Genomic DNA, 26,337 nt, shown 5'->3' with positions numbered 1-26,337 from the left:
ATTTAGGTAACCAGGTGTTCTTTTAGATTCAGAGACTGGTATATTAAGTTCCCTCTTACAAATGTGGGAAGTTTTCCTTTATCATTTCATTGAACAGGCTGAGCCTCTCTGTTTCTTCACCTTCTGTGATATCCATTATTCTTATGTTGGCTTTCTTATGGCTTTGGTTAGTTTTTTAATCGCTCTTCATTTTTTTCTTTTTATCTTCTTTCTCTTCTTCCATGTGTGTCCTTAGTGCATTATTATTTTTGAGGTCACTGAGTCAATCCTCCATTTGAGTTAATCTACTTCCATAGCTTTCTTTAGAGTTCTTAATCTCATTTATTGAGCTCTTTACTTTCAGGATTTATGTTACTTTCTTACTTAAAGCTTCAGTTCCTTCCTTCTGTTCATTGATTGTATTTCTGAGCTCATTAACTTGTCCTAAATTTTATTATAACTCTTTGGTTAGCTTTTCTGAGTTCTCTTGTATTTCTTTGATATGCCTTTCTAAGTTTTCTTGTACTTCTTTGACTTGATTTTTTGAATTTTCTTCTATCTCTTTGAGTTTCTTTATCATTCAGTTCTGAACTCTATGTGTTAGGGAAATATAATCTTTCATGTTTTATATTTGGGTTCTGGAAAGTTGTTTTCACCTTCGTCATGTCAAATTCTCTTTGACATGTCTGTACAATTCCTGCACTGCTTTTATCTTTACTGGGGATCCTATCTGTGTGGAGCACCCCAGCTCCTCCACAAGGTTTTCTCCACAAGGTAATATGGAGATTCAGTCTCTGCTTCACTCTCCCCAGTGTTTGGCTCTGCTGACCACCCTGCCACTGGTGTCTGCTACTGAAAACTACAATTCACAGGTTTCTCTCTCTACCCACCTCCAATTTAATGTAGTATGAATCTACTCATTGTACACTTTATTGCACTGATCTCTACTGTCCATGGGATAATCAATTCTACTCTTATCTGAGAGATTGTCTGTTCAATCAGTGTCCCTCTGGTTTGCTGTTCCAAGAGTTGCATCCTATGGGAACCAGACCCTGCAGTTGCCTCTGCCAGGGCCTGTCATGCCTATTCTACTCTTTGACAGAAACTGTTGGTCTGGGTTGCTTTCAGTACTCCTCTTGGGACTTGCTGGTGCCTGTAGGGGAACTGTAGTAGGTCTGCTTTCCAGTCCTATCCCAGGGCCCTTTGAGGTCTATCAGGGCCTGCCTTGGTGAGTGCTGTTTCCAGGACCCTCCTGGGACCCAGTGAGTTATACAAGGGGCCTGTCACCAGTGGGTTTATTTTCAGGACTTGTCCTGGGGTTTGCTGAGACCTATGAATGCCTACTGTGGTAGGTGTTTCCATGACCCCCTCTGGGGCTTGGTGAAAACTGCAGGGGGCCTCTCTGGCCAGTTCTGCTTCGAAGTTCTGTCCTGGTACTCTCCCAGGTTTGTGTTGATATTGCAGAGGACTGCTGTGATTAATCTACTTTTGGTTTCCTTCCCAGAGCTCACCAAGTCTGCATCAAAGTCTGTGAAGGCCTACTCTGGCAGATTTGTTTCCAGGTCCCTTCCTGGATTTCACTAGGCCATTCCAATATCTATGGTGGCCTGCTGATAAATAACATTTCACATAACCAATTTCATGTCAGTTATAAGCAAAAGGGAAAATGTGCATTTATAATTGCATAATCACCTTTACTGATGTTGTTTTATTGTGTGGATTTGAATTGCTTTCTGCAGTTATTGTTTTCAATCTGAAGAATTAATTTAGTGTATGTTGTAAGGTCCTGAAGAAATAGATTCTCTATCTGGGAAATTCTTTATTTCATCTTCATTTCTGAAAGGTAACTTTACTGGTTGACAGTTCTTCCTTTTTTAAATGCTTTTTTTTTCTTGCTCTTTTCTTTCTGTCTTCTCTAGTACTCCCATTATAAGTATTTTGATGCATTTAATGATGTACCAAATTTCTCTGAGGTTCTCCTGTCTTAATTTTTCTTTCTTTTTATTCTCTGTCCTTTGTCTTGATGTTTGTCTACCACTTTGCCGACCTTCTATCTATTTTCCTTCTTCCAATTTGCTTGTTCCAACAGTTCTGACCTACTACCGAGTCACTCTTTCCTTTGCATTTTCCTCATATTCTATTTTTCAACTCTCAAATTTCCATTTTTTTAATCATTTCTTTCAGTTAATTGGTATGCTGTAGTTGATGCAACATTGTCATCAGACCTTGCTTTACTTTTTTTTAATCATGGTTTTCTTTAGTTCTGAGAGCAAGTTTATACTTTGAAATCTCTTTCTGGTAAGTCCAACATCTGATTGTTCTCACCATTAATTTCTTTTCCCTGCTTTTTTCCTGGTCTGTGGGTCATACTTTCTGTTTTTTGTTTGTCTTAGGTATGCCACATACGTTTTTTATTGTTGCAAACTGGACATTTTAGTAATATGTAGCAACTTTGGAAGTTGGTCATCTTTTCCCTAACCCTTTCTGGGGCTTCTTATGTTATTTACTTCTTTATTTCTTAAGTAGCTTGCTATTCTATTTCCTCTCCAACAGAGGACTATGATGATGGTAGGGCTTTCTTCACCTTTTTCTCGAACCACAGCCAGCTTTTGAGCTCCTCTACTTGCTGGCTAATTGGTTTTTTTTTTGTTGTTGTTGTTGTTGTTTGTTTGTTTGCATTAACCTAGTACATAAATCGCTATAATGAAATACTACTCACCTTAAAAAAAAAAAGACAAAATCTTGCCATTTGTGACAACATTTATAGAACTGAAAGGAATTATGCTAAGTGAAGTAAGTCAGAAGTAGAAAGACAAATACTGAATAATTTCGTTCATGTGGAATATGAAGAAACAAAGCAGTGTAACAGACAAATACAAAGCAAAACAAATGACTGAAATTTGAATATAGAACTAAAGCTACCAAAAGGGGAGAATGGGGAGGTGGGAGCAAAAGAGGGAGGATTCCCAGTGGTCTATGGTGGAGGATTTTTTTTTTTTTTTTTAGTGGTGGGTACCATGTGGTTACATACATCTGTAGAGATATGAACCTGTTTTGCTAAAACATATACAGTATTGTTATCAGCACCTCAATAAAGATAATTTTTAAAAAGCCCATATTTTATAATTGTGAATGACAAATTCAATCAACTTATGGCTCCTTTAAAGGAATAGTTTCTGAGATAAATGTTTGATATTTCTTCCAACTCTAATAGGCTTTTTCCTGATTTAATCCCAGCTCCCTCCTGCAAACTAGCTGAGTTTAGTCTGTGCCTTGATTCTTCTTCCAGTTGCCTTTCATCATATTCTCCACTGTTTTATAGAACATACTTAGACTTGAACTTCTTTAGACTGTTATAAAGGAAGTCAGTTCTTATGTGCAGAGATTAGAAACTATCTATTTTTACTGCTTTCCCCTTCAGGTTCAGGTAAAATCTCTGAACCAGTGCTCAGGAGATAGGGTGGCAACACTGACAAGTGACATTAATGCTCTAGGAGGCAAGTGTTTGGTGATGCAGCAGCCTGCAGTCTTCTCAGCTTGGAATAACATCGTGGGGTAGTAGCATTTAGGGCTACTTCACTCTCAGTGTTCCATTCAAGGTAGAGTTAACATTTCACAAGTGGGGGTGGTAGAAGAAACCCCCACATCTCAATAATACTTCTCTGGGACTTAGGTTGAACAACAGGGAACTGGAAGCAAGATGAGAAAAACTTAAATCCTGCTCCTTTTGGGTATAGAGTCTACTGGTTGACAGCTGGAGGAGGAATCAGCTGTATGGCCATAGTAGGTGAAATGGAGTCTTGTTGAGATGAGAAGAGAAAGGTAGGGGTGGTAAGGGAGTTAGGAATTGGCTTTGTTCAGAAACCACAGACTCTCTCCTCCTGTACCAAATCTTTATGGATTTCATTTCTTCATGTCTGAAGTTTTAAATGGTTTTAATTATTTCCATCAGTTTTGCTTGGTAATAGAGTTCCTCACACTGTAATGCTGGGTTTTTAACAAGTATGAACTGAGACCATGTTTAGGCTCAAAAAATTTTGGGAATGATCTTTGCTGTTCTCATAGTATCCTCAATTTACTAATCAGCACTTACTCTTTCTAGGTATGACGTACTATAATATTCTGTATTCTATCTTCATTTTAAAAATGCTCGGTTGCTGTCTACTTAACTGATTTCACAATTTGCAGTTTGAAAAACATTCCTTCGACTAAGGCTCCTTGTAAAAGTTAGGTACTGTGCCTGGGATTGATATTTTATCACTAATGTTTGGCTTATTACTGGTACACAGTAGGTTCTTAATGGATGTTGTTGAATGGGCATGTGAATGCGGAACTTCTCATAGTCTTTAACAAGTTACAGTGCACTGAGATTCCCAAAGAAAGGTTATAGTGTTCAGTTAGAGGGCCTCCCCGGTGGCGCAGCGGTTGAGCGCTGGGTTGCGAAGCTGCCCGTGGCCTCTGCGACACCGGTTTGATCCCCGGCTGCTCCCCGGCCACCAGAGGAGGGTCCCACATGGCGCGCAGACCTCTCCTGCCGCCCGCTGCTCCCCTCAGCAGTGTACTTCTGTCCTTCTGCCTGCTCTGCTCCCTACTCTGGCTCTGGTGAATTCTCTCACCCTCCTGCGCTTCTGACTGTACCCAGTGCTTGTATAAACAAACAAATAAATTAATAAATAAATAAATCATGCCTCTATTAAAAAAAAAAAAAAACAAAATTAAATATAGTGTTCAGTTAGAAACCTCATTGGTTTCCTGAACCCTTTCACTGTGGAGTCCTTCAGAACTAGTGCTTGTGAAATGCCATTTAAATTATTGAAATATGGTTTGGTAAAATTCTTTTTCCAATGAAAATAAGGGTAAAACCCAGGAAGTACCATGTAGATATTTGTACTTTCAGGGGAGCATTCTTTCCAAATGCTTAAAGGAGAAAACCTATACTATAGGAAAGACATAGAAACAAAGAATAGTATGTACATAAAGGTATTATTTGTGGACTAGTTTATTCATCAAGCTCAATTTTAATTAAATGTTACAGTTATGTTTTTTGACTAGTGGAAATATGTCAAGATCTTTATTGATGCTTATGAGTGAAAGGATTTATATTTTCTTTGATTTTTTTTTTTAAGTCCCAAATAGATGCAGTTAAACCTTTTGAGGATTGCCAGACCAAATGTAGTTCTTGGAATATAATAGGGACTAAGCAGTAGCAATTTAGTAAGACTTAGGCTATGTACATAGATACATATTCAAGCTGTTCCTTGAGATTATCTTGTCCCTACATGAGGCAGGGGAGAGCAAAGAAAGACCCATGGACCAGAGTCCATATATTCTACTGTTATAATATCTTATAGTCTATGTTGGGATGAACACTTCTTTAAGAACAAACAAATCCAGCCAGAAAAATCTTCATATATTACATATGAAAGTTCTTCCCTATAAATTCTTACTTGCCATTGGAAATGCATATTGTGGGTATTGCCAGAAGGAAACCCAATAAAAGCTTTTGTATTTAATTTCCCAATGGTTGAGAAGCTCACATATTAGATTTGGAAGCACATAGTACTTCACATTACAACCAACAGGAATCATCCTGTCTGGATAAAACAAGCATCTGTCTGTCTGAATTTACAGAACTATTACTCAGTGAACTGATTAATTTTATTATATAAGGTATGAGGATTGTGGCTACTGCCAGATGTAGTTGAGATTGATTTCTCCTTTTTTCACTCTGCTCCTGCTATTTTTGATTCTTATGCTCAATGTCTACAATAAGCTTTAGTTTTTTTGAGCCAAAGTTGCTCCTTTCACTGTGACCGTATTTTTTTAAATAAAAGATTTATTTATTTTTTTGCGTAGAAGAACTGAGTTGTGGCCCAGAGTTGTGTGGGGGTGGGGGGTGTGTGTGTGAGAAAATTGACCAGAAACAGAGTGGGAAGCAGAACAGGTGTATCTACTGAAATACACTGCTAAGGGGAACAGTAGGCTAGACAGGAGAGGTCTGCTGTGCCCTGTGTGGGTTAACTCCCTGGTCGGGGATGGAACTCAGACCATGGTAGTCATAGTGCTGACACTTAACCCCTAGGCCACAAGGGGTGACCTTTTTAAATAGTTACTTGAGAGCGAATTTTAGCTTCACAGTATAATTGAGTGGAAAGTGAAGTTTCCATATATACTGTCCCTGGATATTTGAAGGTGATAGGTTCCAGAACCATCCCCTCTGACTTTCCTAAACCCTTGCCCCTAGGATCCCAAAATCTATGGCTGCTCAAATCCCTTATGTAAAATGGTACAGACTTGCATATAACTTACCCACATCCTTCCAAATACTTTAATTCCTCACTAAACTAATTATAATACCTAATGCCATGTAAACAGTTGTTAAGCTGTATTAGGTAGGGAAAAAAAATCTGTGCATGTTCAGTACAGTTGCAGACATTTTAGGCCTACTACATTGTATTTATTTCGATCTGCATTTTGTTAAATCCACAAAAACAGAGCCCAAATATGCAGAACCATTTTATAATAGAGGACTGTATTCTCTTCCCCTGCAAGTTCACAACCTCTTCCATTATTAACTTCCCACTCCAGAGTGGTACATTTGTTACAGTTAATGAACCTACACTTGTTTATCATAATCATCTTCATCTAAAGTTCATGGCTTACATTAATGTTCACTCTTGACATGGTGTATTCTGTGGGTTTGGACAAATGTGTAATGGCATGCCCCATTATTGTAGTATCATATAGAATGGTTTCACTACCATAAAATTCTTCTGCGGTCTTCTATCTTACCTTCTCAACTCCTGTCAAGCTTTTTGATTTTATTTTTAAAAATTGAGGGACCAGGGCCTCTCTGTGGCGCAGGGGGGTGAGCGCAGTACTGTGAAGCTGTCCATAGCCTCTGCAGTGCAAGTTCAAACCCTGGCCGGCCAGGGAGCTACCCACATGCCACAGCAGACCTCTCCTGTCTCACCCACTACTCCCCTCAGCAGTGTATTTTGGTTAATCTGCCTGTTCTGTTCCCCACTCTGTCTCTGGTGAATCCTCTCACCCCCTGCACCTCTGGCCTGTACCCAGCTTTTATATGCACAAATAAATAAATCTTTAAAAAAATTGAGGGACCAGTTATAATTGTACAGCTATATTGAACTATTACACTACCTTAGTCATATATAATTCAGATAATTTCTACTTATGTAAGAACTGCTGATATATTCCTTTTATTCCTTTTCCCAGATAATGGCAAGTCAGTGACCATATTGTGTGACAGATGTTCTTTCATCTTCTCGTGATGGTGGTCTGCTAATTGAAGATACTACTGGGCAAATGATAAAATCTGATAATACAACCCTAAGTAGTAAGGTTTGCTCTAATCTGTAGAGCTAGAATAAAATTTAAAGTGGTTTTTTTCTCTTTGTAGAAATTATGGTCATCTCTTCTAGAGACCTCAATAAGAAAAGACATGATCTTTTTCCATAGCCTTAGTCTTCATGCACAAGTTTCCTTTTTGCTACACCTTTTTTTGAAGAGTCTGTCTGTGCTTTAGTACCTGTCCATGACCAATCGTGAGATGAGCGGCAGACCTAGTAGAAAACAATTTATATTCTTGATGGCTCTAATGGAACCAATTAGATTCTCTTCCTCTAAGAACAGACACCTTGAGATACTGAGTTAATAAGATGATGATGAATCCTTGGGCTGAAAATCATGTAGAGTTGTGACTAGGTTCTAAAGTATACCATGGAAACCATATATAAACTGGGGGAACAAAAATGCAGAGGAAGCTAGTCTACGGAGAAACTGGTCAGTGGAGTTGACATATGGAGACCCAGTTCTCATATAGTCCAGCTAAAAACTTTGTTTTCTTTCCTTGGGTATCTAAGAGATCTTTTATTTCATTCTCCATTTGAGGATAACCCCCACTTCCTTCATTTGACTTGAGCTAGTAATTTTAGAACTAAGATATAGTGCCAGTAGAATCTAGTATAATAGAGTCTTATGTAATTAAGTCTTGAAGTCTCTTTAGGTTGTAAGACACACAAAAAGAAAGAAAACCAAGTTATAATTATAAGTGTAAAATAAGTATACATTGGGGTAGTCTTTGATCAGTCATTTTTGTCTTCACTGAGGACATTTACTCACCACCCTTCCATTTTCTAGGCTAAAGAATATAAAAATCATTTCATCTTTTCTAAAAAAAAAGTTCTGCTATTTTCTACTTATTTATTATATTTTTCATCAGCTCCTTCATATAACTTCTGGTAGAATACTGCATTAACTACTTGGGGAGCTGGGATCTGTTCTTGCTGAGACTCTGACAAGGTGATGGTCTAAGGAAGATACTTTATCTCTTTATACCCTATTACCTTTTCTGTGAAGTCAGGCTAGATCACAGATTTCCGGGGATTAGGGCTTAGATATATTTTGGGGATAGTGTCCAGTATTTAGCCTACTATAGTTGAGACAACATTTTTGAACTATTTTTTTTATACATGTGATATCCTTGACAAGGTGTTAATAAAGAAGCTCAAGAAATTAAGTTACTTACCAGATATTTGCTATAGATAAACTTAACTATCTTTCACTTAATGACTTTGGATAGTTCCTATAAACTCTGTCCCTCTGTGAAAAGCTAGTAAAGAAAAAAAAAATTGTTAATTTTAACATGAACACTTATAATGTATTCCATAGTAACCCAACCATTTTCCACAAATTAAAAACTATGTTATTGAGCAATGAAAACACATTTATATAAATACTAAACAATTTAAAAATACAGTTTGTACATGAAATATAATAAGAGGATTCTTTTTACCTCAATAGAAAAGGCTTAACAGGGTCTGTGAATTGATGGAAGAGGGAAAAAGCCATTCTTTGAAAGATGGTGGAGCCATCTTATATGATAATAACATAGAGAACCCTAAAAAATCCACAGAAAAACTAATCAAAATAATCAACCAGTTTAGTAAGTAGCAGGATACAAAATCAACACACAAAAATCAGTAGCCTTCCTGTATGCAAACAATATGAAGAAGAATAAATCAAGAAAATATCCCTTTTACGATCGAAACAAAAAAGTCAAAATCTTGAGAATAAATCTAACAAAAGAGGTAAAGGACCTATACAAGAAAATTATAAAACATTGTTAAAAGGAATAGAAGAGGACACAATGAAATGGAAAGACATCCTCTGCTCATGGATTGGAAGAATTAACATTATCAAAATGGCCATCCTACCAAATGCAATTTACATATTCAGTGCTATTCCAATAAAAATATCAATGACATTCTTCAAATAAATAGAACAAATACTGATGAAATTCATATGGAAGCATAAAAAAAAAAGCCTTGAATAGCCAAAGCTCTCCTGACTAAAATGAGGGGAAATGAAAGCATCACACTCCCAGACTTCAAATTATGCTTCAAAGCTCTAATAATTAAAACTGTATGGTACCAGAACAAAAAACAAACACACAAACCAATGGAATCAAATAGAAAACGCAGAAATAAACCCACATATTTATGGACAACTAATCTTTGACAAAGGAACAAAGAATATGCAATAGGTCAAAGACAGTTTGTTCAATAAATGGTGCTAGGGAAAACTGGACTGCTACATGCAAAAGAATGAAGCTAGACTACTACCTCACACCATGTACAAAAACCAACTCAAAATGCATAAAAGAATTGGGCATACAACTTCAGACAATAAAATATATAGAAGAAAATATAGGCAAAACTCTACATAACATACATCTCAGTAACATCTTTAAAGACCCATCCCCCCAAAGCAAAGTGAAGGAAAAGATGAACAGCTGGGACTACATCAAACTGAAAAGCTTCTGTACAGCAAAAGAAACATTAATCAAAACAAAGAGACATCCTACTGATTGGGAGAAAATTTTTGCACACAATACTACTGATGAGGGATTGATCACAAAGATCTACAAAGAGCCAACATGACTCAACAAAAATAAAATAAAATAAAATAAACAATCTAGTCCAAAAATGGGCAGAAGAGCTAAAAGGACACTTCTCCAAAGAGAAATTGCAAATGCCAACAGGCATATGAAAAAATGTTCAGTACCACTTGTAATCAGGGAAATACAAATCAGAACCACAATGAGATACTACCTTACACCAGTGAGAATGGCACATATTTAAAAAAAAACTGGAAGCAACAAATGTTGGCGAGGATGTGGAGAGAAAGGAACTCACCTACACTGCTGGTGGGAGTGCAAACTGGTCCAACCACTATGGAAAGCTTTCTGGAGGTTCCTCAGTCTACTAAAAATGGATCTACCATATGAGCCAGCAATTCCACTCCTAGGAATCTACCCAAATTAGGGTTCAGGAAAAAAAATTATAATTAAAAAACAAAATTAACAGGCAACTATAAATCAGACACATTTTGCAGGGGATGGGGAAGTGGTAGGTATTTTACAGGAACTACACCTGAGAAGAGAAAGCATACATTGTACAAAAAGGAAGAGTGATATAAAGCATATATTTAAAAAGTTAACACAAAAAAAATTCTATGGGTATATGAATTCTGTTTTTTTTCCCCATATGTAAGTATGTCAACTAGTCAATTGCACTTTATCTCAGAATTTGTCCCGTATATCCTTATTCTTTTCTACAAGACTCTTCCCTATGGTTTTCACATTCATTTGGGCTGATTGCCTCCTTGAAGTGGGGCATTAGCAAGCATACCATGTAGTACAAACTGAACATTAGCATTGTCATTTATGCACTAGGAAATATGATTGAATTATTCTCAAGTATTGTTTTTCTTTTCCTGGGAAGTAATTGAAATAGAGGACAGGACACATAATTTTGAAGTTTCTATGATTTTTCAAATTAATTGGTACTTTTATGGGCATCAGATGACTGGTATTTTTAGGGATATGTGTTATTTCTTCTTTGTGCTACGTAGAGGATCTTCTCTCCATTTTTCTGTGAATGCTCTGGCTGTAATGGAAATGCCAACAAGCATTGAAAGAAAGGATGTGCAAACATGACTGCAAATAATCAGGAGCTGCCGCTTTGTCATCGCATTAGGGCAAAGTAGAGGTTACACATAAATAAAATGCCCCCACCAGACCAACAGAGCTAAATGACCTACAGGCTGAAATTTATATGAATTGTTCAAGCAAGTCTGTTAGGGCTTTGTAATTGGCAATACTTGGTAGCTTCATAACAAGCCACAAAGAGCTCCAGAAAGAACCCTCCTTTTGTCATGGCTTTTATTGTATTCTGACTATATATAGCGTAACAGAAATAATCAACTCTATCATGATGTTACTTAAAATAACCCATAAATTTAATATTTTCTTTTTGAGTCTGTTTTACTGTTATACCATTTGGCCTCTAGCTTTACTAGTCTAGAACCTCTGTGTTTATTTCAAGTTCCTTGAGGGAAGCGGGATTATTTTAATCATGTTTAAATGAGTTTGAAAAAAAGCACAATTCCCCAGTCTTAGTACTATGTCTTGTCAGGCTTAAAAGTTGACTGAATTGACTAACATGTATCCTGCCCAGAGCCGTTAGAACTACTATTGCTTCTTCCTGTGAGTTTTTTCTGAACCCTGGAAAACAGGCAGGGCAAAAGATCTGGAAATAGCACCCTATTCCCTAGGGGGCTAGAACTGCATAGGAAGCAAAGAGGACAGTAACTGTGGCAAGACTGCGGTCATTCAAGCAAAGATGGGGCACTGTTTTCTTTTTGAGCCAAGACCCTAGTTTTAAAAACAGAGAGACACAGTTAGGTTGGAATTATTTGAAATCTGTCACTCCACAGTCATATTTTTCTGAAGCCAAGATAAACAGTTGGGTAGAGGTGTGTATATGGGCCATTTTTCAGTAAGTGGACTAAAATGTCCCTTGGAACTATTTCAGTAGGTGGTGCTCTTGTGCCATAACATAGTTTTGAGACCATGTTCTGAGACCACAGTGACTAGTTCTAGAGCTTGTGTCCCCGCTGATCCCCTCAGTGACTGACAGTTTCATCAGTTAGACAGCTTCGAACGGTTTTGGTGAAATGTTTCTCTGTCTAGCAATGAGGTGAATTCAGATCTTTACCTTCTCTCTAGCTTGCCTGAGCTCTGCTTTTCAAGAGAATATAAATGAGAGTTGTACTAATCTTTTTTTTTAAGTGACCCTAGTCTTTATCCAAACAGTTATGATGTGTGTTACCAGTTTTAAATAGACCATTTTTTAAATTGGAAACCATCTGTAATATCCTCCAAATCAAGTTTCTTTCCAAATAACTCAGTTTTCATGTTTCTTTGTGTTTTCCTTTCCTTTAGCTTCAGAGAAGATGCAGTAGAATGAAATAAATACGTGGTAGAGAAACTTGTAAGTGATAAAAATATTGAGCATCTAGTAATAACAGAAACTGACATTGACCTTGGTTGGCACAGCCCCACACCTCACTTCTTCTGTTGTATAATGAGTTCTTCTGTGTGAAGTTGGTTATGGTACCATAATGGTAAGCATAGCATCCAGTAAAGTTCATCTTTGGTGCTGTTGGCAGAAGCATGGCGGGCAAGGAAGAGAAATTTAAATCCAGACTGAGTATCTGCTTCTTGGAGCACAAATATCTTCTTGCTAGAAGTTGCCAGAAACAGTTAATGGTCTGTGTTTTCAGTAAGTTTTTTGAGGTTGTCTTTAAGGTGAAGGACAATGTCACCTTGTACTTGCCAGGTACTAAAGAACAGGCAAAATGCTTGTGGACTCAGCATCAACCTGTGGGTGTGAGGATCCTAACTGCTGATCCCTGTTGTCTGTCAGTTCCCAGGAGCTTAGCTCATATGAGCTTCAGTGCAGCAGAGCTTCAGGGAGCTCTCAGTAATTTCTTAAGTTTTTCTTCTTATAATATTTTAGTTTGTGTAGATTTGTTTATTGATTTCCTTAATTATCTCCTTAATATGTTTATTTGAATTATCTCTCTTGGTCTTTAGAATAATCTTTTAGATGTATTTCTTGAACACTCTTACCTTTTATCTCTTTAAATATTGCTTCTCTTCCATTCTTTTCACTTTTTTTTTTCCAGGATTTTTAACTGCTCTTTCATGTTTTTCCTTTCTTTTTTTTTTTTTTAAAGATTATTTATGCATACAAGAACCGGGGTATAGGCCAGAGTTGTGGGGGAGGGAGGTGACAACATTCACCAGAGACAGAGTGGGGAACAGAACAGACGGATTGACTGAAATACACTGCTGAGGGGAGCAGTGGGCGAGTCAGGAGATGTCTGCTGCGCCATGGGGGTCAGCTCCCTGAATGGGGACCGAAATTGTGCCTCAGTGGCTGCGGATAGCTTCATAGGTTGCGTCTTAATCCCTTGCACCACCAGGGAGGCCGTCATGTTCTTCCTTTCTTTCCAGGCTTCTTCCTAAGTAAATTTCTTGATATTATCTTCAAATGATCAGATCTTCAATTCTGTCCCACCTAAAGTATCTTGTGTACTGAGTTTTTAACTTTAAAGACTATCTTCATTACATAATTTCTGGTTAATTCTTTTTTTAAAAAAAAATTATTTATTTATATAAGCACTGGGTACAGTCAGAAGTGCAGGAGGGTGAGAGAATTCACCAGAGCCAGAGCGGGGAGCAGAACAGGCAGAAGGACTGAAGTACACTGCTGAGGGGAGCAGCGGGCGTGGCAGGAGAGATCTGCCTTGCCATGTGGGACCCTCGCAGGCGGCCAATGATCAAACCGGTGCTGCAGAGGCTGCAGGCAGCTTCGCAGTCCAGCGCTCAACTGCTGCGTCACCGGGGAGGCCCTAATTCTTTTATTATCATCTCGTCTTGTTTTGATTTCACCTGATTCAGTTTTATAATTTCTTATTCTTTTTTAATTAGCTTTTTTAGCATCTTAAATATACTTAATTTGTTGGATGATTTTATAATAATTTCATCTGAAGTGAATTAGTGAGCTGATGGCTGATTTTGTTAGTTGCTTTTACTGACATTTGATTTGTACTTTATTTTTTTTTTTAAATTTCACTGTTTAGTTAATGTTTTAGCCTGGCATGTTTTCTTTTTTTTTTATCATTTAAATTGTATTTTATATTCCCCTTACAATTTGTACTTTAAAACTGTGGTTGGGCCTCCCCTGGTGGCGCAGGTGGTTTAGCGCCACGCTGTGAAACTCCGCAGCCTCACCAGCACGGGTTCGATCCTGGCCGGCAGGTGAGGGTCCCACATGGCGCGGCAGACCTCTCCTGTCTCGCCCGCTGCTCCCCTCAGCAGTGTGTTTCGTCAGTCTGCCTGTTCTGTTACCCGCTCTGTCTCCGGTGAATCCCTCTCACCCTTCCGCACATCTGGTCTGTACCCCGGATCTTCTATAAATAAATAAATAAATCTTTAAAAACAAAACAAAACAAAACAAAACTGTGGTTGAATGCATGTTTTGAATGAGATTTACTTTTTATTGTTTTCATTCATTCATTTTTCACCTCTCTTTCTCCCTCTGATGACTTTCCCCTGTTTAGCAAATATGCAGGGTTTGTATCTGGCTTCTGTGGTGCCCCAACCCAGATAGCCAGTAGTGGTTTAATTACTGGGTTGCTTCTATGAGGTCCTGATCACTGTCTGGTGTGGGCCCTCTCACCACCCCTGCTGCACCTTCCTATAAGATAAGTAGCTGCCAACCTTCTAAGAATGGCTGACACTCCTACACTTAGCACTTTGACCCTGTCTTTAAGCAGTGATGCTAGCTCTGACCTTTGTGGGTTATTTTTAGTCTCAGAACCTTGTAACACTTATATTTTTAGTTCAATGCCTATTTTTGGTTTCTGTACTTAGGAGGTTCAAGACTTGTCATTCTAGGAACTAAGCCCTTTGTAGTTTTGTCCCATATTTAATTCACAGACATATTTGTGTTATTTTTTGAGTTTGCCTTGGCCCTTTTGGCATTTTCTTATGATTTTGCTCTCAGTGCTGTTTGTTCGGAATAGAGAGAATCTGTCAAAGAATAAATGCACTGTGCCATCCTAATTGGAAGTCATGTGGGCTGAAGATTTGAAGGAAATAAATGGAGATACTTGGTTTTATGTAGTACTAAAAGCTAACCACAAAAATGCTTTTTCTGTGTTAGTTCAGTGACCCTTAGCATACAGTTATTGAAACGTCTCCTTCAGAGTTTTGCAACCCCCAAAAGATGAGTGGGATTAAACAGGTGGGATTTATTAGGATGCTACAGTTCTCTACAAAGATTTCACCTTTTTATTTTTCATTTTGATGGTAACTTTTTAAAAAGTCAATTGTTTCAAAAAACCTAAATACCTACAATTTTTAATTAAATAGTGTTTTGGATTTCAGTGCCTGCAGTTGTGTTTGTGTTGGTGCCAAATAGCAGTACTTTTAGATATTGAAAAATGAACAAATATGAAACTGTAAATAATATGTTTGAGCTGAGCAAGAGATTGCCATTTCACAATAGTTCAGAAAGAGAAAAGTGATGGGCAAATACAACCATCCCCAGCATGTGGTAGAACCAGCAGACTCCACAGAAACAGCCAGTAGCAGCCAATGCCAAGTTGACATGATCTTCCAATGTATCATTGATCACACTGAGTTGGTTTTGTCAAAATACAAATGGTGTAAGACAACTCTATTAGTTCTCAAGTTTTTCCTTCAAGTTTTAGATGCATGTATCAGGGTAACTTAACCTTTGTTTCCTATGCAGTATAGTAGCCCCTGTGTTTGACTTGGTTGTTTTTGCCTGACCCATTCCAGCTTATACTTCATGAGCTTTCTTCCCTCAGGCATTCTTTCTGTTTGGAAGTACATGACACCCCTGTGCTGGGTGAGGTTCCCTTTCTTAATGCTCCTTATTGCACCCCATGCTTCCTCCTCTCCTGGCCCTTCCCACCAAAAGTTATGTTTTGTTTGTTTACAGATCTGATTTTCTCATTAGCCACAGATTGCAAGGAAGGCTGCAATATTTACAGCATTCCTTCATAAAGTAGGCTCCCAGCAAATGTGTGGGATTTTTTTGTTTGGTTTGTTTATTAGTTATAAATTATGAATAGAGCCAAGAATGGGAAGAGGCAAAAATTACTTAGAGCTAAGTCACCAATGACAGAAGCAAGAAGATTTCTAATATTTTAAAATCTGGTGTGTTCCTCAGCCCATTTTTCTAACTGGTCTCATCAAAAGCCCACAGTGTTACTATCAAAAAAATGAATTGAGGGTACTCAGTTGGTGTCTTCAAGCAAGTGGCAAGGAAATGGCTACTATTGCTAACAGAATGTATGTGGAAGACAGAAACTTGGCAAGTCTTAGTAACAGCTCCTTGGAGCTCTGATGGGGAACAAGGGTAGGGGTTTCTGTCTTAGCAGCTCCAAAGGCAAGCACTGTCACACAGGGGTGCTTCCACTTGGAAATCAGGTCCACAGAGCAGCTGTTTCCCCATATGGATGTGTGGTTGAGTGGGGGAATGGAGCTCAGTAAATTCCCAGACTGAATTATCTGTTTGATTAATGTTCCTTAATTTTAACACAGTTGTCTGGAGAGTTTGTACATTCTGCACCTGGATGGCATTTGTCTGCTCCAATTCCTTAAGCCCCTGATTTTGTTGACGGTTGAAATTTGTTTGAAATTATTTGCAAATTTCAGGTTTGTATTTTTTTTTAAAGATGTTTTTATTGATGCATTCAAGAACTGGGGCACAGGCCAGATGTGTGGGAGGGTGAGAGGATTCACCAGAGACAGAGTGGGGAACAGAACAGGCAGACTGACCGAAATACACTGCTGAGGGGAGCAGCAGGTGAGACAGGAGAGGTCTGCTGCGCCATGTGGGTATCTCCCCGGACAGCCGGATTGAACCCACGCTGGTGAGGCTGCGGACAGCTTCACAGCGCTGTGCTCAATGGCTTGCACCACCACGTAGGCCCTCGGGTCTATATTTTTGCGTACCCTGTTTCAAAGGTATGCTGCTGACTCAACAGAGAAAATGTCAGCTCTTCTTGGTGGAACTTTTTTTAAAACCTCATTGTTTTTAAGGGGAAAGTATCATTTGTCTCTTTTATAAGTACTTTATGGGGAAAAATATTATATTGTGACTTTTAAGAAAAATGTTACCACGAGGGCAAATTGACTGCTCTTAAAATAATGAAGCAAAGAAGCATTCCTTTTCCATAAATTAGAAATGCTTGTATCAGTTTTCAGCAAGGAAGAGAAAGAGTGTTTTCAAGCTAATTGAACATAAATTTCTTAATTTTATAATTGATTGTATTTCTGGTTTTTAAAACTATTTTCTGTCAAGGCCGTTGTGCTCCTGGTTGATAACATTGGTTGGAAGTTAGGTATTTGATTTGTCTCTTTTTGTTTTCTATAAATGGTGTGTTTTGTAAAGTTCTTTTTCATAAATCTCTGCTGAGAAGAAACAACTTCTGCTCATGCTCAGGAGAAATGGAAAAAAAGTGCTTTTTATTAATTCACCACTTTGAGTAGATTATGGTCCATATTTAACATGTAGAGGTTTCCCCCTCATACCTCTTGTTTGGAGATGGTACAGACCCTGCCTATCACCTGATAGGAACCCTACAGAGCTATTTTTGATACTGTGAGATTTATAATGAGCTTTGTTTGAAATGTTGACAGGCAGGGAGAAACAAGGACTTCTAGCCACACAAAATCAGTCTGAACTTTTTCTGGGTCTCTCCTCTACAACAGCTGTAAGGGATTTCTTTGTTTACTTATTTATTCATTCACATTTTTGTTCAATAATTATTTATTAAGCTTCTACACTGTACTTGGCAGTGGTTTTCAGAATGTGCTCAGCAAACTAGATTCTGAGATATGCTAACTAGGACATATAACAGAAAAACCAACAAAAGGTGGCCTAAGCCAAAAGGAAAATTCCAAGGTTGGCCACTTTATTACCTCAACTACGTTATTGAGAGGACCCAGGTCCTTCATTTCTGCTTGGCCATTTGCAATATGGTGTCCTACTAACTCTGGGTTTACTCTGGGCCTCAAGGTAACTACTGCCTTTCTAAGTGTTAAATGAAGATAGTTCTAATATGAGGAAAAAATGAATTTTTTAAGATTGAGAAGCAGTCTCAGAGATCCTCCAGCTGAAGCTCAGTTCTTTGTCTGGAATTGCATAATACTGTCTGTTACTACAGTTGGTGGGAGGACGTATGAAAATACCATTACTGGTCTACACTAGCTATTCATAAAATGTGACTCAGTAGCCTTTGAGTATCTTTAAGACCCTTTCACATAGTTCACAAGGGCAAAAATATTTTCATAATATTATATATATATAAATATGTTTTATAATATTCTGAATATTTTCACTCAGTCTCTCACTAGTGTACAGTGAAACTGTTTAGAGTTTATATGATGTATGATGCTGTCATTCTGGCAGCTAGTAGGGTGTGTGTTCTTGGGTTTTGAATTTTTCTCTTTCAATTTTTTATTGTAATAAATTGATAAATATAACCCATATGAACAAAAGTTGTCAGTAATGTCCTTAGTAACATTTAAGAGTGTAAAAGGGTCCTGGGAAAAAGTAATTTAATAATTTTATTCCACTGGTCTACATTAATTAAGAGCCAACCCTGGCATTCGGGAAGATTCCAGCTGCCCCCTAGATTCATGACCCAGATATTCCTGGAGAAAACTGATTCTGTTAATAAAGAAGCAGCAGAGGAGTTATAGCTGTCAGATGTGCAACCAGCAGTGTGTACAGCACTGTTTTGAGGAGAAGGCTTTGCAGGAAGGGCACGGCTTAGATACATAGAGCTTGTGCTTTGACCCTGACTCTGCAAGGTGCACTGCCTGCAGGCAGGTGGCCCTGCCTTTGCCTGATGGTGCTCCAGGTGTGACCTGTTTTAAAAAAAATTGGAAATCAAAACTACAATGAGATACCATCTTACACCAGTGAGAATGACACATATTAAAAAAACTAGCAACAACAAATGTTGGCGAGGTTGTAGAGAAAAAGGAATTCTGCACTGCTGGTGGGAGTGCATACTGGTCCAACCACTATGGAAAGCTGTGTGGAGATTCCGCAACCTGCTAAAGATGGAGCTTCCATATGACCCAGCAGTTCCACTCCTAGGCATTTACCGAAATGACACAGAAACATTAATTTCAAAGGGCATATGCATCCCTATATTTATAGCAGCACTATTTACAATAGCTAAGCTATGGAAACAACCCAAATGCCCAAAAATAGATGACTGGATCAAGAAGATGTGGTGCATATACACAATGAAATAGTACTCAGCAATCAAAAAAGATAAACACATGCAGTTTGCAGCAACATGGATAGAACTAGAAGGGATCATGCTCAGTGAAATAAGTCAGAAAGAAAAAGAAAAATACCGGATGGTCTCACTCATAAACAGGCATTTAGAAAACCTAAATAAGGGACCAGGAAAAAGACTAATTAATACAAAGTAAAAATCAAAATCAACAAACAACTATAAACCAGAGATACACTATGGCGGGGAGGGGGTTGGGGAGAGGAAGGATTAGGGTCAAAATAAGGGGAGGTGCAATTGTATGGGGAATATAACCAAAATGAAAATGCATGCATTGTGCAAAAATGAAAACTGATGTAAGAATTATATTTACTAAAATATTAAAAATAATTGGGACAAAATATATATAAAATAAAATTGGACATTTGGGTTGCTTCCAGGTTTTGCCTATTGTAAATAGTGCTGCAACAAGCATAGGGGTACAGGTATTCTTTTGAATCATTGTTTTGTGTCCTTTGAATAGCTCCCTAGGAGTGGAATTGCTGGGTCATATGGTAGTCCATTTTTAGTAGCTTTCCACAGTGGTTGGACCAGTTAGCACTCCTACCAGCAATGTAGGAGAGTTTCTTTTTCTTTTTTTCCTTTTATTTTCTTTTCTATGTTTTTTACATCATTTTCCATTTTTGCACAAAGTATGCATTTTCATCTTGGTTATAGTCCCCATACAATTCCCACCCCCCTTGTTTTGATCCTACTCCCTCCTTCCCCCCCACCCCGTAGTGTGTCTCTGATTTATAGTTGCCTGTTGATTTTGATTTTTACTTTATTATAATTAGTCTTTTTCCTGGTCCCTTATTTAGGTTTGAATTTAGAGAGTTCCTTTTCACCACATCCTCGTCAACATTTGTTGTTGCTAGTTTTTTGGATATGTGCCTTTTTTTTTTTGTGGGACCCGGGAACAAACCGGCGCTGCAGAGGCTGCAGGCAGCCTCGCAGCCCAGCGCTCAACCCCTGCGCCACCAGGGGAGGCCCGATATGTGCCATTCTTACTGCTGTAAGGTGGTATCTCAGTGTGGTTTTGATTTGCATTTCCCTGATTACAAGGGATGTTGAACATTATTTTATATGCCTGTTGGCCATTTGCATTTCCTCTTTGGAGAAATGTCCTTTAAGTTCTTCTGCCCATTGTTTACTTTGTTATTGTTGACTCATGTGAGTTTCTTATATATTTTTGTGATCAGTCCCTTATCAATTGTATGGAGTGCAAAAATTTTTTTCCAATCAGTGGGGCATCTCTTTGTTTTGGTTAATCTCTTTTGCTGTACAGAAGCTTTTTTTTTTTTTTAAAGATTTATTTATGCATACAAGAACTGGAGTACAGGCCAGAGGTATGCGGGGGGTGGGGTGAGAGGATTCACCAGAGACAGAGGGGTGAACAGAACAGGCAGACTGACCTAAATACACTGCTGAGGGGAGCAGTGGGTGAGTCAGGAGAGATCTCCTGCACACTGTGTGTAGCTCCCTGGCTGGGGATTGAACTCGTGCTTCAGTGGCTGCGGATAGCTTCATAGGTTGCATCTTAATCCCTTGCGCCACCAGGGAGGCCCTGTACAGAAGCTTTTCCGTTTGATGTAATCCCAGGTGTTTATCTTTTTCTTGACTTTCTTTGCTTTGGGTGATGAGTCTTTAAAGATGTTACTGAGATGTATGTCTTGTAGTGTTTTACCTACATTTTCTTCTATATATTTTATGGTTTCAGGTCTTATGTCCAGTTCTTTTATCCATTTTTGAGTTGATTTTTGTGCACAGTGAGAGGTAGTGGTCTAGTTTCATTCTTTTGCATGTGGTGGTCCTGTTTTCCCAGCCCCATTTATTGAACAAACTGTCCATGTTCCATTGCATATTCTTTGCTCCTTTGTCAAAAATAGATGACTGGATCAGTAAGATGTGCTATGTATAGGGTATGTACACAATGGAATACTATATGGAATCAAGAAAGATAAACTCATGCCATTCGCAGCACTGTGGATGGAGCTAGAAGGAATTATAGTCAGTGAAATAAGCCAGAAGGGAAAAGAAAAATATCGGATGGTTTGACTTACAGCAGGATTATGGGGGAACCAAATAAGACATCAATGTAAAAAAAAATAATAACATTACAAAACATTGGGCCTCCCCGGTGGCGCAGCGGTTGAGCGCTGGGTTGCGAAGCTGCCCGCAGCCTCTGCGGCGCCGGTTCGATCCCTGGCTGCTCCCCGGCCACCGGAGGAGGGTCCCACATGGAGCGCAGACCTCTCCTGCCTCCCGCTGCTCCCCTCAGCAGTGTCCTTCGGTCCTTCTGCCTGCTCTGCTCCCCACTCTGGCTCTGGTGAATTCTCTCACCCTCCCGCGCTTCTGACTGTACCCAGTGCATGTATAAACAAAACAAACAAACAAACAAACAAACAAATAAATAAATAAATAAAACATGCCTCTATAAAAAATAAAAAAAAAATAACATTACAAAACACAACAAAGCAAAAACCACAATTATAAATCAGAGACATCCTGCATGGAAGGAGGAGGGAGAGGGAGCAGAGGGAGGGAGGGAGGAAGAAGCACAGGGCACTGAGGTGATGGTGCACAGGTGCATTGGTGAAGGGAATTCTATGGGGACTACACCTGAGGGGTGGGAGGAAGCAAATATTGTTTAACAATGAACAGTGAGGGTCTCCCTGGCAGCGCAGCCGGTTGAGCACAGCCCTGTGAAGCTGTCTGCAGCCTCTGCAGCGTGGGTTTGATTCCCGGCAGGCCAGGGGGATTCCCACGTGGTGCAGCAGAGGCTCTCCTGTCGCACCCCCTCCTCCCCTCAGCAGTGCTTTCAGTCTGTCTGTCTGTTCTGCTCCCTGCTCTGTCTCTGGTGAATCCTCTTACCCTCCTGCGCCTCTGGCCTGTACCCCAGCTATTGCATAAAAAAATAAATAAATCTTTAAAAAAATAAAAGAAAATGAACAATGATGTAAAAAATTTAAAAAATGAAAATAAAATAAAATTGACTGCTTCAACCATTCTTAAGTGCACAACTCAGTCACAATTACAGTCACATTGCTGTGTCACCCTCACTACCATGTATCTCCAGAACTTTTCAACTTCTTAAATTAAGGTTAGTAATAGCTCCCCACCACTCCACCTTCCTCCAGCCCCTCATTATTCTCATTCTATTTTCTGTCTCTATGAGTTTGACTGCTCTAGATACTTGTGTAAATGCAACTATATACTATTTGTCCTCTTGTGTCTGGCTTATTTCATTTAACATGTTTACAAGGCTCATCCATGTATATACTAGCATTTCTTTCTTTTTTAAGAGTGATTAATATTACACTATATATTTGTCCATTTATTCATTCATCTGTCCATGGGCATTTTGATTATTGCCACCTTTTTGCAATTGTGAATATTGTTGCTGTGAACATGGATATCGAACTATCTGTTTGAGTCCCTGCTTTCAGTGCTTTTGGGCCTATATGTAAAAGTGGAATTACTAGATCATATGTAATTCAATGTTTAATTTGGGGGGGACAAGTATACTGTTTTCCACAGCAGCTGTACTATTTTGTATTCCCACCAGCAATGCACAGAATTTACAGTTTCTCCATATTCTTACCAACACTTGCTACTTTTTTTTTTTAAAGATTTATTTATTTTTATTCATACAAGAGCTGGGGTACAGGCAGAGGTGTGGAGGGTTATAGGATCCACCAGAGACAGAGTGGGAAACATAACAGGCAGATTGAAATACACTGCTGAGAGGAGCAGTGGGTGAGACAGGAGAGGTCTGCTGCGCCATGTGCATTTCTCCCTGGCTGGTCGGGTATCAAACTTGTGCTGCAGAGGCTGCAGATTGCTTCATAGTGCAATGCTTAATCCCCTGCACTACCAGGGAGGCCCGCTACTTTGTTTTTTGATAATAGCCATTCCAGTGGGTTTGAAGTAGTATCTCATTGCATTGTAGTTTTGATTTGCATTTCTCTCATGATTAGTGATGTTGAGCATCTTTTCAGCTGTTTACTGGCCATTTGTGATTTTTTTTTTTTTTTTGAGAGATGTCTATTTAAGTCTTGCCCATTTTTTTAAGAATTGTTGTTCAGTTATAACAGTTCTTTCTATATTCTGGATATTAACCACTTATGTTTGTGATTTGCAAAAATTTGTCCATTTTTTATGTTGAACTTTTACATTTGATTTAAGAAGTATTAAAGCTCTATTACTTTTGCCAATGATGTCATTTATGTCATTAGCTATTGCATTTGTTTAGAAGGTAAAGATGATAGGGCCTTGGTGATGACATCAGTGCTTATGATTATATTATTTGAGCACTATTTAAACTGTAGTCCTGGCTACTAATATTTACATACAGGTTATAGATTACTTCCTGTTCTGTCAGCAAAAATGCATCGAAACTAAATGATTTTTAAGTGTTTTTTTCTTATATCTGTGGCAATTGTCATCTCTAAGACTTCATTATGTTATCTGAGTGGGGATTATATTTAGATGTCTCAGAAAACATTAAAAAGATTGAGTTCCAAGATAACGCTATGGGATAGCTATTTGAGATATGAAAGTGTCTTTTAACAGCAATGCTAACGGAGGGCCAGAAAAATCACAGATTAAATTATGGAATGGACTTTTCAATCATGAAACTTAGTACATTAGGAGAGGGAAATAATGATACGTAACGTTAAATGAGAAACTGGAATTGCTGCTCATACCATCACTGGTCACCAGCCCCAGTGCTGCCTGGGCCCATGGAACCCACCAGCTTCTTAAGTGCTCAGGTGTTAACATGGAACTTTAGAACTCACCTTACATTTATTCTGACGGATAAATTTGAGAAGCACTGGTCTAGTGCTCTTGCCAGGCTCTTATGATTCTTGATTTCTAAATTAGTGAAAATTGGTTTTTGTTTTTCATGAACCCAAATATTTTGATGCTTTTATTTCCTCCCTCTACTCTAAAGAATTATGCTTAGTAACTCCACATTCCTCATGACAAGCATTTCTATGAAGTTTTTAAAATAAATGTAAATGACCAAATTAGGAAAACTGTTAGCTCTGAAGTATTACTTCTTTGTCATCTGTTATACTATGAACCATGTTACCTTTATACTATGTCGACTTGAACTCATAAAATAGTATTTAGCAAACAATAAAGTACCTTTAGAGCGATTTATAAATAAGAGGACTGCAGTAGTCCCCTAAACTGACGCAATTTTGACCAGTCCCTTTTCAGTGTCTCTAATGTTTGCTGGACCCCCCTTGCCACATTGTTGCTCCCTATCCTCCCTGCCACTTCTGTAGAATCTCTTCTGACCAGCAGAAAATAGGGACATGAACAAGAACTTGCAGATCTTTCACTAAACAGTCATTTCTATTCAGGTGTCTCAGTCCCTCTGCTTAGTCCCCTCTACATAGGAATTTCTGAATGTCATTTTACTTTCTCCCCGAATTGTATACTGAGGGCATTAACCACAGCTGTTGTCTTTTAGTCTCTCTTTAGAGAAGGCGAAATCACGGTTTTGATTCCTTAGGACTGGATAAAGGTGCTAGAAGAGAAATACTTGAGAAATGAAATGGGATTTCCTTCTAGCTTTCCATGCCATTGTTTTTCTACATTAGTATATTCAATGTGTGCGCAAAATACTTATGAAAACCCTGAATTTTAAGGAAATGTCATTGAATAGCTACCTTTCTTTCATATTCTTAAATAATAGATGCCAAAGAATATCTAGTCATTCATATTTAAATGAATTTAGCCATGTCACATCCATGTGAGGGCATATACACTAAGCAGAATTATAACAAGTCAAGGATTTACATTTGGGAGTTGGAGCAGGCATGGTAGTAGTTCATCTTTGAAGGTTTGGTAGAACTCACTTGTGAAGCTGTCTGGTCCTGGACTTTTGTTTTTTTGGGAGACTCCTGATTACTGTTTAAATTTCTGTGCTTGTAAATGGTCTGTTGAGACTTTCTGATTCTTACCTATTCAGTCACAGATATTTGTATGTTCCTAAGAATTTGTCAATCTCTTCTAGTTTATTCAATTAACTGGCATACAGATGTTCATTGTAGTGTCTTATAATTCATGGTAATGTCTGAATTTCTGATAAGTATGTTATAACTTCTGCTCTTTCATTTCTGATCCTATTTATTTGACTTTCCTCCCTTCTTTTCTTAGTAGGCCTACCTAGAAGTTTGTCTATCTTGTTTATTGTTTCAGAGGACAAGCTTTTAGTTTCATTAATCTTTTGGCCTGTCTTTATTATTTCCATTTCATTTATTTTTGCTCTAATTTTCATTATTTCCTTACTTCTACTAGTTTTTAGTTTTGTTTGTTCTTTTTCTAGTTCCGTAAGGTGAGATATAAAGTTATTTATTTGAGCCCTTGTTTCTTGATGTGGGCCTGTATTGCTAGATACATCCCTTTTAGTACTTCTTTTGCTGTCTCATAAGTTTTGGAAGGTTGTGTCCTTTTTGTTATTTTTAATTTCTTCTTTAATTTCCTCATTAACCCAGTAGTCATTCAGCATTGTGTTTTTCAGTGTCCATATGTTAGAGGTTTTCCCTGCTTTCTTTGTTATGCTTTGTTTCTCGTTAGATACCTTTATGGTCAGAGAAGATGCTTGGTATGATTTCAGTCTTCATTAATTTGTTGATACTTGTCTTGAGACCTAATATGTGGTCAGTCCATGTGCACTTGAGAAAAATGTGTATTCTGCTTTTTTAGGGGTGTAGTGCTATATGTCTGTTAAACCCATGTGGTCTAGTTCTTTGTTTAAGGCTATTTATTGTGTCCTTATTTTTTTCTGTCTGGATGTTCTGTCCATTGGTGAAAGTGGAGTATTGAAATCCTCTCCCACAAATGTGGTTTTCCAAATGTGTTTTCACATTTGCTAGTAATTGGCTTATATATTTTGATGCTGCTTCATTTGGTACATATATGAGTGTTCTGTCTTCCTGATGTATTTTTCCCTTAATCATTATATAGTGTACATCCTTATCTCATGTTATCTTTTTTAGCTGGAGGTATATTTTTTCAGCTATAAGTTTGGCTGTCCCTACCTTCTTTTGGGTCCCATTTGCTTGTAGGATTGCTTTCTGA

The 26,337-nt window shown here is 38.2% G+C and overlaps 1 protein-coding gene across 7 annotated transcripts in view; it reads left to right on the top strand.

Annotated features, from left to right (window-relative positions):
- Positions 1-26,337, top strand: part of FANCC (FA complementation group C) — a 280,667-nt gene that overhangs the window by 74,560 nt on the left and 179,770 nt on the right. The window contains exons 3-4 of one of the 7 annotated variants that reach the window (XM_054689350.1): positions 7,216-7,336; positions 12,287-12,335. The exons of 3 other annotated variants lie outside the window; for them this stretch is intronic. The gene's annotated coding sequence lies outside the window, so the exon portion shown is untranslated. Of the gene's footprint in view, positions 1-7,215; positions 7,342-12,286; positions 12,336-16,494; positions 16,601-26,337 lie in introns of those variants that run through there. 3 more of the 7 variants (XM_037494448.2, XM_054689349.1, XM_037494451.2) reach the window with 3 other exon arrangements.

This window comes from Talpa occidentalis, unplaced genomic scaffold (genome assembly GCF_014898055.3).
Source record: "Talpa occidentalis isolate TD23 unplaced genomic scaffold, MPIMG_talOcc4v2.1 talOcc4.7, whole genome shotgun sequence".
Classification (NCBI taxonomy): domain Eukaryota; kingdom Metazoa; phylum Chordata; class Mammalia; order Eulipotyphla; family Talpidae; genus Talpa; species Talpa occidentalis.
This window is presented reverse-complemented; position numbering and strand designations above follow the sequence as displayed.